This window comes from Xenopus tropicalis, chromosome 4, assembly GCF_000004195.4.
Source record: "Xenopus tropicalis strain Nigerian chromosome 4, UCB_Xtro_10.0, whole genome shotgun sequence".
In the NCBI taxonomy this organism is placed as follows: domain Eukaryota; kingdom Metazoa; phylum Chordata; class Amphibia; order Anura; family Pipidae; genus Xenopus; species Xenopus tropicalis.
In genome coordinates, this window is record NC_030680.2 from 141,087,970 (window position 1) to 141,100,932 (window position 12,963).

The following is a 12,963-nucleotide window of genomic DNA, read 5'->3' on the forward strand; positions in this document are numbered from 1 at the left end:
ACAGAGTCCAGTACATACTTGTGCATCCGGTGTTTCAAGGACCTTAATAAAGGCCCTAGTGGGCTGAAGCATCAGATGCACAAGTATTCTAAATAAAGATTATTCATCAGTCATGAAACTTTTTGAACTGGGTCTGATTTCTTGTTGGTAGTGGGCATATCTATAACAAGATTTCACCTAGCCCCCAGGATTGCACACCTAGGAATTCTGTTTTGAGTACTGAACAAATTCAACCCTTCCATATGATTCCCTGTGTCATATAAATATACACACATTACCAACTGAGTCTCACATCTCTGCACTCTCTCCAGCTCATTAATATCCTCCTGAAGGACTGGAACCCAAAACTGCACTGCATACTCAAGGTGAGGCCTTACCAGGGATCTAAAATAGTGTTTTCAATATGAAATTGCTTATAGTTGCAGTCTGTTGTCCACAAAAATCCCCAAATGCTTCTTAGTAAAGGAGGATCCTAATACATAAATCCAATATTTTTATCACCTACAGTTTACTGGGTTTTTTTTTATAATAGTGACTCCCCCTGTAATAGGCTTACATGCAAAGAATGAAATACTAGTACAGGTATCGGACCCCTTATCCGGAAACCCATTATCCAGAAAGCTCCGAAATTACGGAAAGCCCGTCTCCCATAGACTCTATTATAATCAAATAATTCAGAATTGTAAAACTGATTTCCTTTTTCTATGTAGAAATAAAACGGTACCTTGGAATTGATCCCAACTAAGATATAAATAATCCTTATTGGATGGAAAACAATCCTATTGGGTTTAATTAATGTTTTATTGATTTTTTTAGTAGACTTAAGGTGTTGAGATCCAAATTACGGAAAGACCCCTTATCCGGAATACCCTTGGTCCCGAGCATTCTGGATAATGGGTCCTATACCTGTACTTTGAACGGGTTTATCCCTATTTTTGAGCTCAAGGAATTACCCAACTGCTTGCAGTTCATATCGCATGCACCCCCAGCAATCAAAAGGAGTGTGGTCTCCTTGCCTGTTCCAAGTGAAGCGTGGTTTAGGTGGATGGGTATCTTTGATCTGGGTCAACTAATTGGGGATGCGGGCAAAAACCCCTGCTTCCTTTAGGTTAAAAATGGCAGGAGTTTATCCTGTGGCAGCTGTGGCATCTTTAGTTATCCCAAAGGCGACTGAAGAAGCTATTAAAAGCAAATCATTTAACATCCAACACTATTTATCCATTGTGGCTCACACTTTCTACAGGTTTCAATTTGTGAGAGGAGGTATCAATATCTACATCATATGAGAAGTTAATTTAAAGGTGATTATCATCTATATTTGTATAAAATGTCCCCTTTTTATAAAAACTAAAGATGATAATCACCTTTCAATTAACTTCTCATATGATGTAGATATTGATACCGAGTCAACTAGAAAGAAGTCTTTTTTTTTCTCTATGTTATTATTTTCCTGGTTGTTGAGGTCAATGTTGCCCAACAACCAGAAGATTTATTTGAGAGGCTAATAGTCATTATTCTTTCTATTTTGCCTTACTGTTCCAACCCTACCATATTCATTTACCAGTTTTTCATTCAAACAGATAGAACCCTAGCACCCAGATACATATTTCAATTCCAGACTGAAGAATTGCTTAACATTAAACACTTCAATATAAAAATGGAAGACCAAAACGCCAAATCTGTCAAAATGGTCTTCATCTCAGCCAATATGATGTACATGACATATTTATCCCGTCAAGATTTTCCTATTTATACACAGGAGAAATTGGACAGCTTGTCCCCATTGAAAGAACATATTCATCCAGCTGGTTCATTCTTGTGATTCATAAGGAAACTTTCAGAGGGTATCATCCTAGGATTAGAACCACCTCCAGTTTGGTCATCTTTAACTTCTACTGAGCTAACACAGGCACACACATTATATCTTACCGGATCTACATTCAGCGAAACATGTTCATTTTTCTTTTGATGAGATGTTAACAGCGCTGTTTGTTAGAATACATTTAGGAAATTAATGCGGCTACGGGTCAGCTCAATCAAACTATTGCGATGCTAATGGAAGACTGAATAAACAAGTTCAAAGTGTTGAAAAAACACATACACAAAAAATGAATACATTTCAGCACCATGTGAACGTATATAACAGTTTGAAAACTTAATCCGCTTGTAGAGCAAGTTCTCCGTCTTGGGCTTTTCTTATGGAAACGCCACTGTGAAAAATGTATTAAGGGGAGACAACTGTGTACATTTGTACTGTTTATTGAAGGATATAATATATCTAACCACTCCGACTTGTAATGGAAAACCGGGAGGGTCATTTGTATTATCTCCTAAATGGCTAATAATACACTTACCAGGAGGAATAGCCTTCAGTAGGGCGAGATTCTCTAGTCAAGGGGCGCTTAAACTTAAAAATGTTATATAACCAGACATGTTACCACGGAAAAAGCTAACGTCAAAGCAACTGGCATGCAATGTTCTTAGAAAAATAAATGATAATATTCAAAGCACAAGGAAAGGAATACACAGCAGCAGCCAATGCCACGTGTTAGAACCAAGGAACCCATTTGGGCCTCACCAGATTTATAATATAAATCAATTTAAGAAATACTAATCAAACAGAAAACCATAGGATTAGCTGATTGACAAACACTTCTTGGGGTTCTGAGTAGGGTGATTGCTCCTTCTAATTCATGGTTCCTAAGCAGTAATATGAAATTAGCTGACTTTTTATTATATTTCTTGAATCATGAGCTAGAATACTTTGGAGTTTATTCATCAAATCACAAGTTCGAATCCCGAATGGGAAAATTGTATTAGTCACGATAATATCGTATTGGCGTTCTTTTGAATACGAAGATTTTGTACTTACGACCCGAAAGTTCCGAAATCATCGTATTAACATGATCGTTTGCGAACGGCGATTCAAAAGTCACAAAATTTTCGTATCTGAACGATCTTAAATGGCGGGAAAACCTTTCCGAATTTGATCCTTCTGTGCATGATTTTGTAAGCTTCCCATAGGAATCAATGGCACTCTGCAGCTCCAACCCGGCCCAAGGAAAGTCTCCCATAGGGCTCAATGGCACTCTGCAGCTCCAACCCGGCCCAAGGAAAGTCTCCCATAGGGCTCAATGGCACTCTGCAGCTCCAACCCGGCCCAAGGAAAGTCTCCCATAGGGCTCAATGGCACTCTGCAGCTCCAACCCGGCCCAAGGAAAGTCTCCCATAGGGCTCAATGGCACTCTGCAGCTCCAACCCGGCCCAAGGAAAGTCTCCCATAGGGCTCAATGGCACTCTGCAGCTCCAACCCGGCCCAAGGAAAGTCTCCCATAGGGCTCAATGGCACTCTGCAGCTCCAAACCGGCCCAAGGAAAGTCTCCCATAGGGCTCAATGGCACTCTGCAGCTCCAACCCGGCCCAAGGAAAGTCTCCCATAGGGCTCAATGGCACTCTGCAGCTCCAACCGCCAGGAATCCCAGGCCCGCAGCCACCCCAAGGAAAGTCTCCCACAGGGCTCAATGGCACTCTGCAGCTCCAACCCGGCCCAAGGAAAGTCTCCCATAGGGCTCAATGGCACTCTGCAGCTCCAACCCGGCCCAAGGAAAGTCTCCCATAGGGCTCAATGGCACTCTGCAGCTCCAACCCGGCCCAAGGAAAGTCTCCCACAGGGCTCAATGGCACTCTGCAGCTCCAACCCGGCCCAAGGAAAGTCTCCCACAGGGCTCAATGGCACTCTGCAGCTCCAACCCGGCCCAAGGAAAGTCTCCCATAGGGCTCAATGGCACTCTGCAGCTCCAACCCGGCCCAAGGAAAGTCTCCCATAGGGCTCAATGGCACTCTGCAGCTCCAACCCGGCCCAAGGAAAGTCTCCCATAGGGCTCAATGGCACTCTGCAGCTCCAACCCGGCCCAAGGAAAGTCTCCCATAGGGCTCAATGGCACTCTGCAGCTCCAACCCGGCCCAAGGAAAGCCTCCCATAGGGCTCAATGGCACTCTGCAGCTCCAACCCGGCCCAAGGAAAGTCTCCCATAGGGCTCAATGGCACTCTGCAGCTCGAACCTGGCCCAAGGAAAGCCTCCCATAGGGCTCAATGGCACTCTGCAGCAAAAACCTGGCCCAAGGAAAGTCACGATAACGAAGCTTGAATGAATCCGAAACTTTTGTACTCGTTGGGACAATATGATTTTGTCGCGTAATTTTTGACGCATGGTACGAAAAAGTCGAGTAAAATAACGAAAAAACTGTGAAAATACGCACAGTACGAAGAAATACGAATTAGTTGTATTCGGAGCAATCGTACTTTGATGAATAGACCCCTTTGTATTACACAAAGATTAATCCTAAAGCTATTATTCTGGTTGGTGATAAAAACAATGCATTGTGGTTAAGCAAAGTGGAGACGTTGAAAGATATCCATAAACAAGGGTCCCAGCTCCTGGAAGATTAGTAGAAATTGGTTTCTTGGCTCTATTTCCCCACACAATGCAATGGTAGAAGGTGGTTGACTTGGTACAAAGCCTTGTGGTGTGAGTGTGGTAGCAAGAACCTAAATAGTTTAAAGGTTGGAACGACTAGGTAATATGATCGATAGTAATGCTCTTGTGTCATATTCTCTTGATGTTACTTAAATAATATTTAGTTTTATGTTTATAGAAATTTCTATTCAATTTCATCTGTTCTTCCATCAGTCACATTTTCCCAGTTGTATATAAAGTTGGTGGCCCACCATTGGTGGAGTGAAGAGGAGCAGACTAGCTTGACCCTGCACTTGTCAAGCTAGTCAGCCACTCTTCACCCCACCAATGGCTAAATAAGTTTTTCACCAATGGATAAAGAGTTTTTGTCCCTTCATACTCTGTAATAACACTGCACTTGTCATTACAGAGTATGAAGGAACAAAAACTCTTTATCCAGTGGTGAAAAACTCATCTAGCCAACATTTTATTCTTCATTATCCACCAAAAGGTCTGAAACAACTAATAATATATAGTGATGGGCAAAAAAATTGGCAGGCAGATTTTTTTGCGAAACAGGCACGAAAATATTCAAATATTCACCATAAAATTGTCGCCCAAAAGAATTGTTGCGCGTCAAAAGAATTGCCTCTCTTATCAAAAGAATTGTCTCGCCCGTCAAAAGAATTGTCTCTCTCTGATCAAAAGCATTGTCTTGCGCCAAAAAGAATTGTCTTCCTCGTCCTTTTGTTTTACTTGCGTCATTTTTGCTGTTTCGCAAATTTTTTGCCATTTCTTTAATCTTTTGTAAGAAACGGGACAGAAACGGGACAGATTCGCTCATCACTAATGTTATACAGGTATAGGACCCATTATCCAGAATGCTCGGGACCAAGGGTATTCCGGTTAAGTGGTCTTTCTGTAATTTGGATCTCCATACCTTAAGTCTACTAATAAAATTATTTAAACAGTAATTAAGCCCAATAGGATTGTTTTGGCTCCACTAAGGATTAATTATATCTTAGTTGGGATCAAGTACAGGTACTGTTTTATTATTACAGAGAAAAGGGAATCATTTAACCATGAAATAAACCCAATAGGGCTGTTCTGCCCCCAATAAGGGGTAATTATATCTTAGTTGGGATCAAGTACAGGTACTGTTTTATTCTTACAGAGAAAAGGGAATCATTTAACCATGAAATAAACCCAATAGGGCTGTTCTGCCCCCAATAAGGGGTAATTATATCTTAGTTGGGATCAAGTACAGGTACTGTTTTATTATTACAGAGAAAAGGGAATCATTTAACCATTAAATAAACCCAATAGGGCTGTTCTGCCCCCAATAAGGGGTAATTATATCTTAGTTGGGATCAAGTACAGGTACTGTTTTATTATTACAGAGAAAAGGGAATCATTTAACCATTAAATAAACCCAATAGGGCTGTTCTGCCCCAATAAGGGGTAATTATATCTTAGTTGGGATCAAGTACAGGTACTGTTTTATTATTACAGAGAAAAGGGAATCATTTAACCATTAAATAAACCCAATAGGGCTGTTCTGCCCCAATAAGGGGTAATTATATCTTAGTTGGGATCAAGTACAGGTACTGTTTTATTATTACAGAGAAAAGGGAATCATTTAACCATTAAATAAACCCAATAGGGCTGTTCTGCCCCCAATAAGGGGTAATTATATCTTAGTTGGGATCAAGTACAGGTACTGTTTTATTATTACAGAGAAAAGGGAATCATTTAACCATTATATAAACCCAATAGGGCTGTTCTGCCCCCAATAAGGGGTAATTATATCTTAGTTCGGATTAATTACAAGGAACGGTTTTATTTCTACAGAGAAAAAGTGAATCAGTTTTAAAATTCTAAATTATTTGATTAAAATGGAGTCTATGGGAGACAGGCTTTCCATAATTCAGAGCTTTCTGGATAATGGGTTTCCCATACCTGTACTAAATATTTTTTGTGGTTATTTCCTATTAATTCAATGCAATCTACAGCCTATGGTCTTAATTGATTAGAAGTATTTTTTTTCCTAGTTATGCAGCACTTGCACTCTTGAAACATGTCATAATTTCAGTAAAGGAGATCCGACAATAAAGAACAAATGCATTTAATATGCAGTGAAATATCTCCTGGCTTTGTTGTTCGGAGAAAGTTCAAATAAACATACCTTCTCCAATTAACTGGAAACAGACGCTGAAAAGAATTTGGCAGATTTACAGTATGTCTTATAAAAAAAAAAGCTTTGATTCAATTAAAAACATATAGCTTATGGTTCAGTTACTAGGAGCTGCACGGTCTCTAGTTAAACAATAGATTTACAGTAATCTTATACATTATATTCTACGGGCATTTTTGTTGCATTTGCAATCCTACTTTCTAATACAGCCAGGACACAATATATTAGAAATAATAATACAATAATAATATTTTTCCAGCGCTTACTCTCAATAAAGCTGTCATTTATGGAAAGAATAACAAAAGTATATTTTTATATATTGATAATCATGCATTGAGCAGTGTACACTACACGGTCCTGCTAATGTCAACAGAAATCACAATTTATATATTTTTACATATAACATGAACTGTCGAATGTCACAGGGAGTCAGCAAAAGAACTGAAATAGTGATCTCTGCTTCCAGTGCTTGAAATAGGAAAATAAATGTTATTCATAGGCTGTGTTTATTATGCAATAATTTGTCCTTCAAGATGACCAGATATGATATTAGTGATTGTCCTTTAAAGAACAAGTAAACCTTTTTTTTCCTATCAGTAAAATTACTCTGAACAGCCTCCAGAATTACCTAACTTTGTCCCAGCATTCACTCTGACCTGGTTCCTCAGTTAGAAGTTGATGTTTCCTTTGCTTCCTTGTGCAGAGTGAAGCCCCGCCCCCACTTCCTCTTCAGGTCTCTCATAAAAAAAACAAAAACAAAAAAAAACCCTGCTAATGCGCAGACTGGCTCCAGGCATGCCCAGAAGCCTCTCCAGGTCGACTACAGGTAGTCGAAATTGAAGAGAGAACTGAACAGGAAGTGGGGCGTGGCTTCACTCTGCACAAGGAAGCAAAGGAAACCATCAACTTCTAACTGAGGAACCAGGTCAGAGAGAATGCTGGGACAAAGGTAAGTAATCTGGTGGCTGTGTAGAGTAATTTTACTGATAGAAAAAAAAGGTTTACTTATTCTTTAACTGCCAACAAAGCAGAATCTACATTATTGTCAACAATACAAAATGGCAGCCAGGACTAACTAAGTATAGGATAGAAATTGTTTCTTTTGTGCAGTTTTAGTTCCAGTCACTTAATGGTGATGCCTGTTAGGGGATCCCTAAGGTGGTTCTAGAGCAGGTTCTTCTCTCTGATAATTAGCAAGGATTTCCCTAGAGAGACTATATAAGAAGTAGAGCAGTGTGACACTTTTTCTTTGGCTTATATGAAAAGACAAGGCTGAATGATACCATGGAGCTTGAGATCTACTACTTCAGTGAGGTACCAAGTGAAGATCCATGTAGCTCCTTGTAGGCAGAGATAGATAGTGGTAGACCAGCTAGTTGAGCAACTGAGGCTCCAACGAGGATTAAGGAAGGTACCAAGAGAGATAGTGGTTAGACTAGCTAGTTGAGCAAATGAGGCTCCAATGAGGATTAAAGAAGGGGCCGCTTCCCTGGCCATATCTGGTCATACATGGATGCTTTGAACTGAGAAACTAGATGTAGGTAGCCTCTAGGAGCTTTAACGCAGTCAGCCCTTTGAGCCTGGAGTCTTTGAAGTACAGAGCTCTTGGCCTAAAGATGAGGGAAAGGAAGAAAGGCAACAGACAGGACCAGTGGCTTGGGAACCCTTCTTCGTTTTCACAAAATATTTGTTATGTGATTCATGTAACAGCTATTATTGGAGGCTGTTCCTGTGTCCATCTTCTAGATCACGTGGACCTCATTCTCCATTATTTATTCTGTGATGGTGGTGTGTACATTAAGGGGTTCATTTGGCCAATTACTATTAAAAGTTGATGTTTACCATGATACAGACAGACTGGACTTGGTAACACAGACAGGTTCTCAGGAATAAGTCAGAAATCACAGGAGAACAACTTAATGACCAGGCAACTGGTAGTAGGCAGGTTTACAAAGGGCCTACATTACGCAGGTACTTATCTAAATGAGAAGGAGGAGCTGACAAAGTCAAACCAGAATTGTTCATCACAGTTATCCACAAATATAAGATCAAAAAGCCTTCAGCCTTCTCAACAGCAAACTGCAACTATCAGTCACTACACAGACCAGATTTTGAATATGAACAGCTTTCGACAGCCAACAATGTAGGTTCAATATTCCAATCGATGGGTATAATTGCTTTGCAACTTGTTAAACCAAGTGGGGCAGATTGTTGAAAGTGATAAGGGTCTCTACGCCTACATGTTTAACCTGTTGAATAATTAAGAAAGTATGAAGTAATTATTTTTACCCTACTTTGATTGAAGGTGTTACTGTCTTTTAGTCTGGGTGCTGTTTAGCCCAGTGTCTAAAGGGAGCCTGGAAGGGGGTGAAAGTTAAAAAAAACAGTTGCAAGGGTAAAGGTCCCCATACACTATAAGATCCGCTCGCTTGGCAATGTCGCCAAGCGAGCGGATCTTCACCCGATATCCCCACCTATGGGTGGGCGATATCGGGTAGCAAGTAGCTTAAAAAAAAAAATCGGATTACATTTGCGGCCATGGGGCAGTCGGTTTGGGGACCGCATCAACGAGCCGATTCGGTCCCCGATCCGACTGGATTTTCTAACCTGGCCAATCGATATCTGGCCAATTTCAGGCCAGATATCGGTCAGCTAGGCCCCTCGTTTCTGCCCCTACACGGGCCGATAAGCTGCCGAGTTGGTCCAAGGGACCCATATCGGCAGCTTCTATTGGCCCATGTATGGGGGCCTTTAGTATTCTCCTGTACTAAGCACAACTTAGCAGAGAAATGGATATGTTCCATGACCTTTTACCTGTAAAAGAAGATAAAAATGATTGTTGGCTAAAATACATCTAGTCCCGCAGAGTGCTACTGATAGACTTAGAGCAGCCAACTGCAATCAGGATTGTTCATTTGTTCTAAGTTTACATTTTATTACATAGTAGCACTGAAGGCTGCTAGCCAAAGTACATTTTTGGTTTCTTACCAAGCTAACATGTTGAACAACATCTTTTCTTTGCCCCGAAGACCTAGCTTTTGCAAAATAATAACTCCCCCCCCCCCGTCCAAAACAGAAACATCTAACAAAATGGCTATAATTGTTTTCCAAAATAGCAAAGATCTGGTAGAATTTATTTCAATTGGATAGTGGTAGACTCTAACAGTAAGTGTTCTGTCTGTATTCAAATAAAAAGGGAAAAAGAAAATAAACTTTGGTTCGACTGCTGAGGAATAGGAAAGAAAATCTATTTTGTTTATTTAGAAACGGGTAACAAGTAGATTCTTTTGCAGCAGCTGAAGCAGACAGTAATTATAAACACACGCTGTTGAAATTCCCTGCATTTTATCAAAGGAAATGAACTCCCTTCTTTTCCAAACACTGTCATTTGTTTATTGAGCTCTCTTGGGGTTGGTTTCACTAAAAACGATGAAAGTCCACATCTGCATCCAAACACAATGTCAGCCTTGTTGAGCCGATGTGTAAGACACATAGCGCATAAACCACCAGCTGCACAACCAGGCATTTTTCAGCACCTTAGAATATAAGCTCCAGTTATGGTTTGTTCCACTAACAAAGATATATTTAATACGTGTTCATCAAGCAAATTTCTGACTTTGTATGGTTTTTGTGGTAAATTTAATGTCCTCTGGAAATGAATGCTTAAGGTGCCCTGTACATGGGGAGATATTTGCTGCTTATTTGGACTCAAAGGATCCTTTTATTGCTGTCTTATTACACTTGTTCATGACAGGTAGAACCTTTAGTTAGAGAAGGCCACATATGTTGTACAGCCTACTGCACTGGACTGGGATCCTATTGTTGACTTGACATCTGAAGGCTTTGATCAGTCAACTTTGCTCCTCATGGGTGGTCAATAGTGATGGGCGAAATGTTTCGCCAGGCATGGATTCGTGGCGAATTTCCACATTTTGCCATTGGCAGATTGTTTTGCGAAATGGATAAAAAAAAAATTTTTTGCGGGCATCAAAAGAATAGTCTCACGTCAAAAGAATAGTTGCAACGTCAAAAAATAGTTGCGACGTCAAAAGAATAGTCGCGGCGTCAAAATAAATAGTCGCAGTGTCAAAAAAATAGTCACAGCGTCAAAAAAATAGTTGCAACGTCAAAAGAATAGTTGCGGCATCAAAATAAATAGTTGCGGTGTCAAAAGAATAGTCACAGCGTCAAAAGAATAGTCGCGGCATCAAAATAAATAGTCGTGGTGTCAAAAGAATAGTCACAGGCATCAAAATAAATAGTCGCGGTGTCAAAATAAATAGTCGCAGGCATCAAAATAAATAGTCGCGGTGTCAAAATAAATAGTTGTGGTGTCAAAAGAATAGTCACAGTATCAAAAGAATAGTCGCGGCGTCAAAATAATAGTCGGACATCAAAAAATTAGTCACGTGAAATTTCCGGCGGTTCGCAAATCTTTTGAAAGATTCGCAAATTTTTTTGGCGAAGCGAAACCGGACAGATTCGCTCATCACTAGTGGTCAAATCAGGAACAAACTGCTTATTAGGCAACCAGGCCAAATTATTGGACATAACTCAGATACATAGGCAGTGACCTCCCTTGGACCCAGTAATCCAAGAGTTTCTTTCTAATGCTTAAGCTGAACCTTTTTGGTAGTGATGAGCGAATCTGTCAAAAACATGGCTATTGCATGGGTATTACCAAGGATATGTCCTCAATCCCATTGGGTAACATTGCATTACCAAGGATTTAGCCACATTCCTATTGGGTATTACCAAGGATATGTCCTCAATCCCATTGGGTAACATTGCATTACCAAGGATTTAGCCACATTCCTATTGGGTATTACCAAGGATATGTCCTCAATCCCATTGGGTAACATTGCATTACCAAGGATTTAGCCACATTCCTATTAGGTAACATTGAATTACCAAGCAAGGTGAAACATTTCACTCATCACTACTTCATGGCCCTTTACTTTCAGATATTACCTAATGGTGCAGGTTTATGGCAGTTGGTGTCTGTTGAGGTATACAGGGCTGTGTACTCAGTATAATATTCCTAGAAAAATATTCAGGCCTGGATTTGTGGTGAGGCTACAAAGGCCCGGGCCTAGGGCAGCTTAAATATAGGGGTGTAGGGATCCGTATGTAAGCTACAAGGACTGGTTGGGAAATGGGGGCAGCCTATGGGTGCGCTCATCAGAAATCCGGAGCTGAAAATATTACTCATGGATAGTGATGGGCGAAATGTGTCGCCAGGCAATTCGCGGCAAATTTCCGTGTTTCGCATTGGCGGATTGTTTCGTGAAACGGATGAAAAAATTCGCCGTGGAAAAATTCGCTGTGCGTCCAAAAAATTGTCGCAACAATAGTCGCGCATCCAAAAATTGACGCAAGAATAGTCGCAGGCGTCAAAAGAATAGTCACACGGCCAAAATTATCGCAAGAATAGTCGCAGGCGGCAAAAGAATAGTTGCACGTCCAAAACTGTCGCAAGAATAGTCGCAAGTATAGTCGCAGGCATCAAAAGAATAGTCACACGTCCAAAATTGTCGCAAGAGTAGTCTCAGGCGTCAAAAGAATCCAAAATTGTCTCAATAATAGTTGCAGGTGTCAAAAGAATAGTCGCGGGCGACAATTTTTTTCCGTGCGACTTTTTCGCCGTTTCGCAAATCTTTTGAAAGATTTGCGAATTTATTGGTGAAGCGAAACGGGACAGATTCGCTCATCACTACTCATGGATTCTAACATAATGGCACCGATAGCTGTGAGATAAATGAACTGAAAGCTCTGGCAACAAAGGAAAAGCAACATAACCGGCTGTAGAGCAAGTGAGACATGTTTGAATGAGCTTTATATAAGGTATGCATTACTTGCTTTTTAAAGAAAGTCAGGAAAATAAACTAATGTCCAAAGAATATTCAACAAAGTTCTAAAATAGATATAGTTACCATGTGTTACAGTAAAAGCCATTCCATCATGCATTATGCATAAAGTTAACGGCTTGTCCCCCTTTCAATGAATTTTGAAAGTATTCTGAGACACTTTTGTGGTTTTTCAGTTATTTAGCTTTTTGTTCAGCAGCTCCCCAGTTTGGAATATCAGCAGCTATCTGGTTGCTAGGGTCTTATTTACCTAAGGAACCAGGCAGTGGTTTGAATGAGAGACTGGAATGTGAATAGGAGAGGGGCTGAATAGAAAGATAAGGAATAATAGGATTGTAAGCTCACAAAGCAATAGTTCTTTGGCTGCCGGAGTCAGGGTCCCCCATTTAAAAACTAGAAAGATGTAGAAGATGAAGGCAAATAATACATAAATATAAAAAATAAA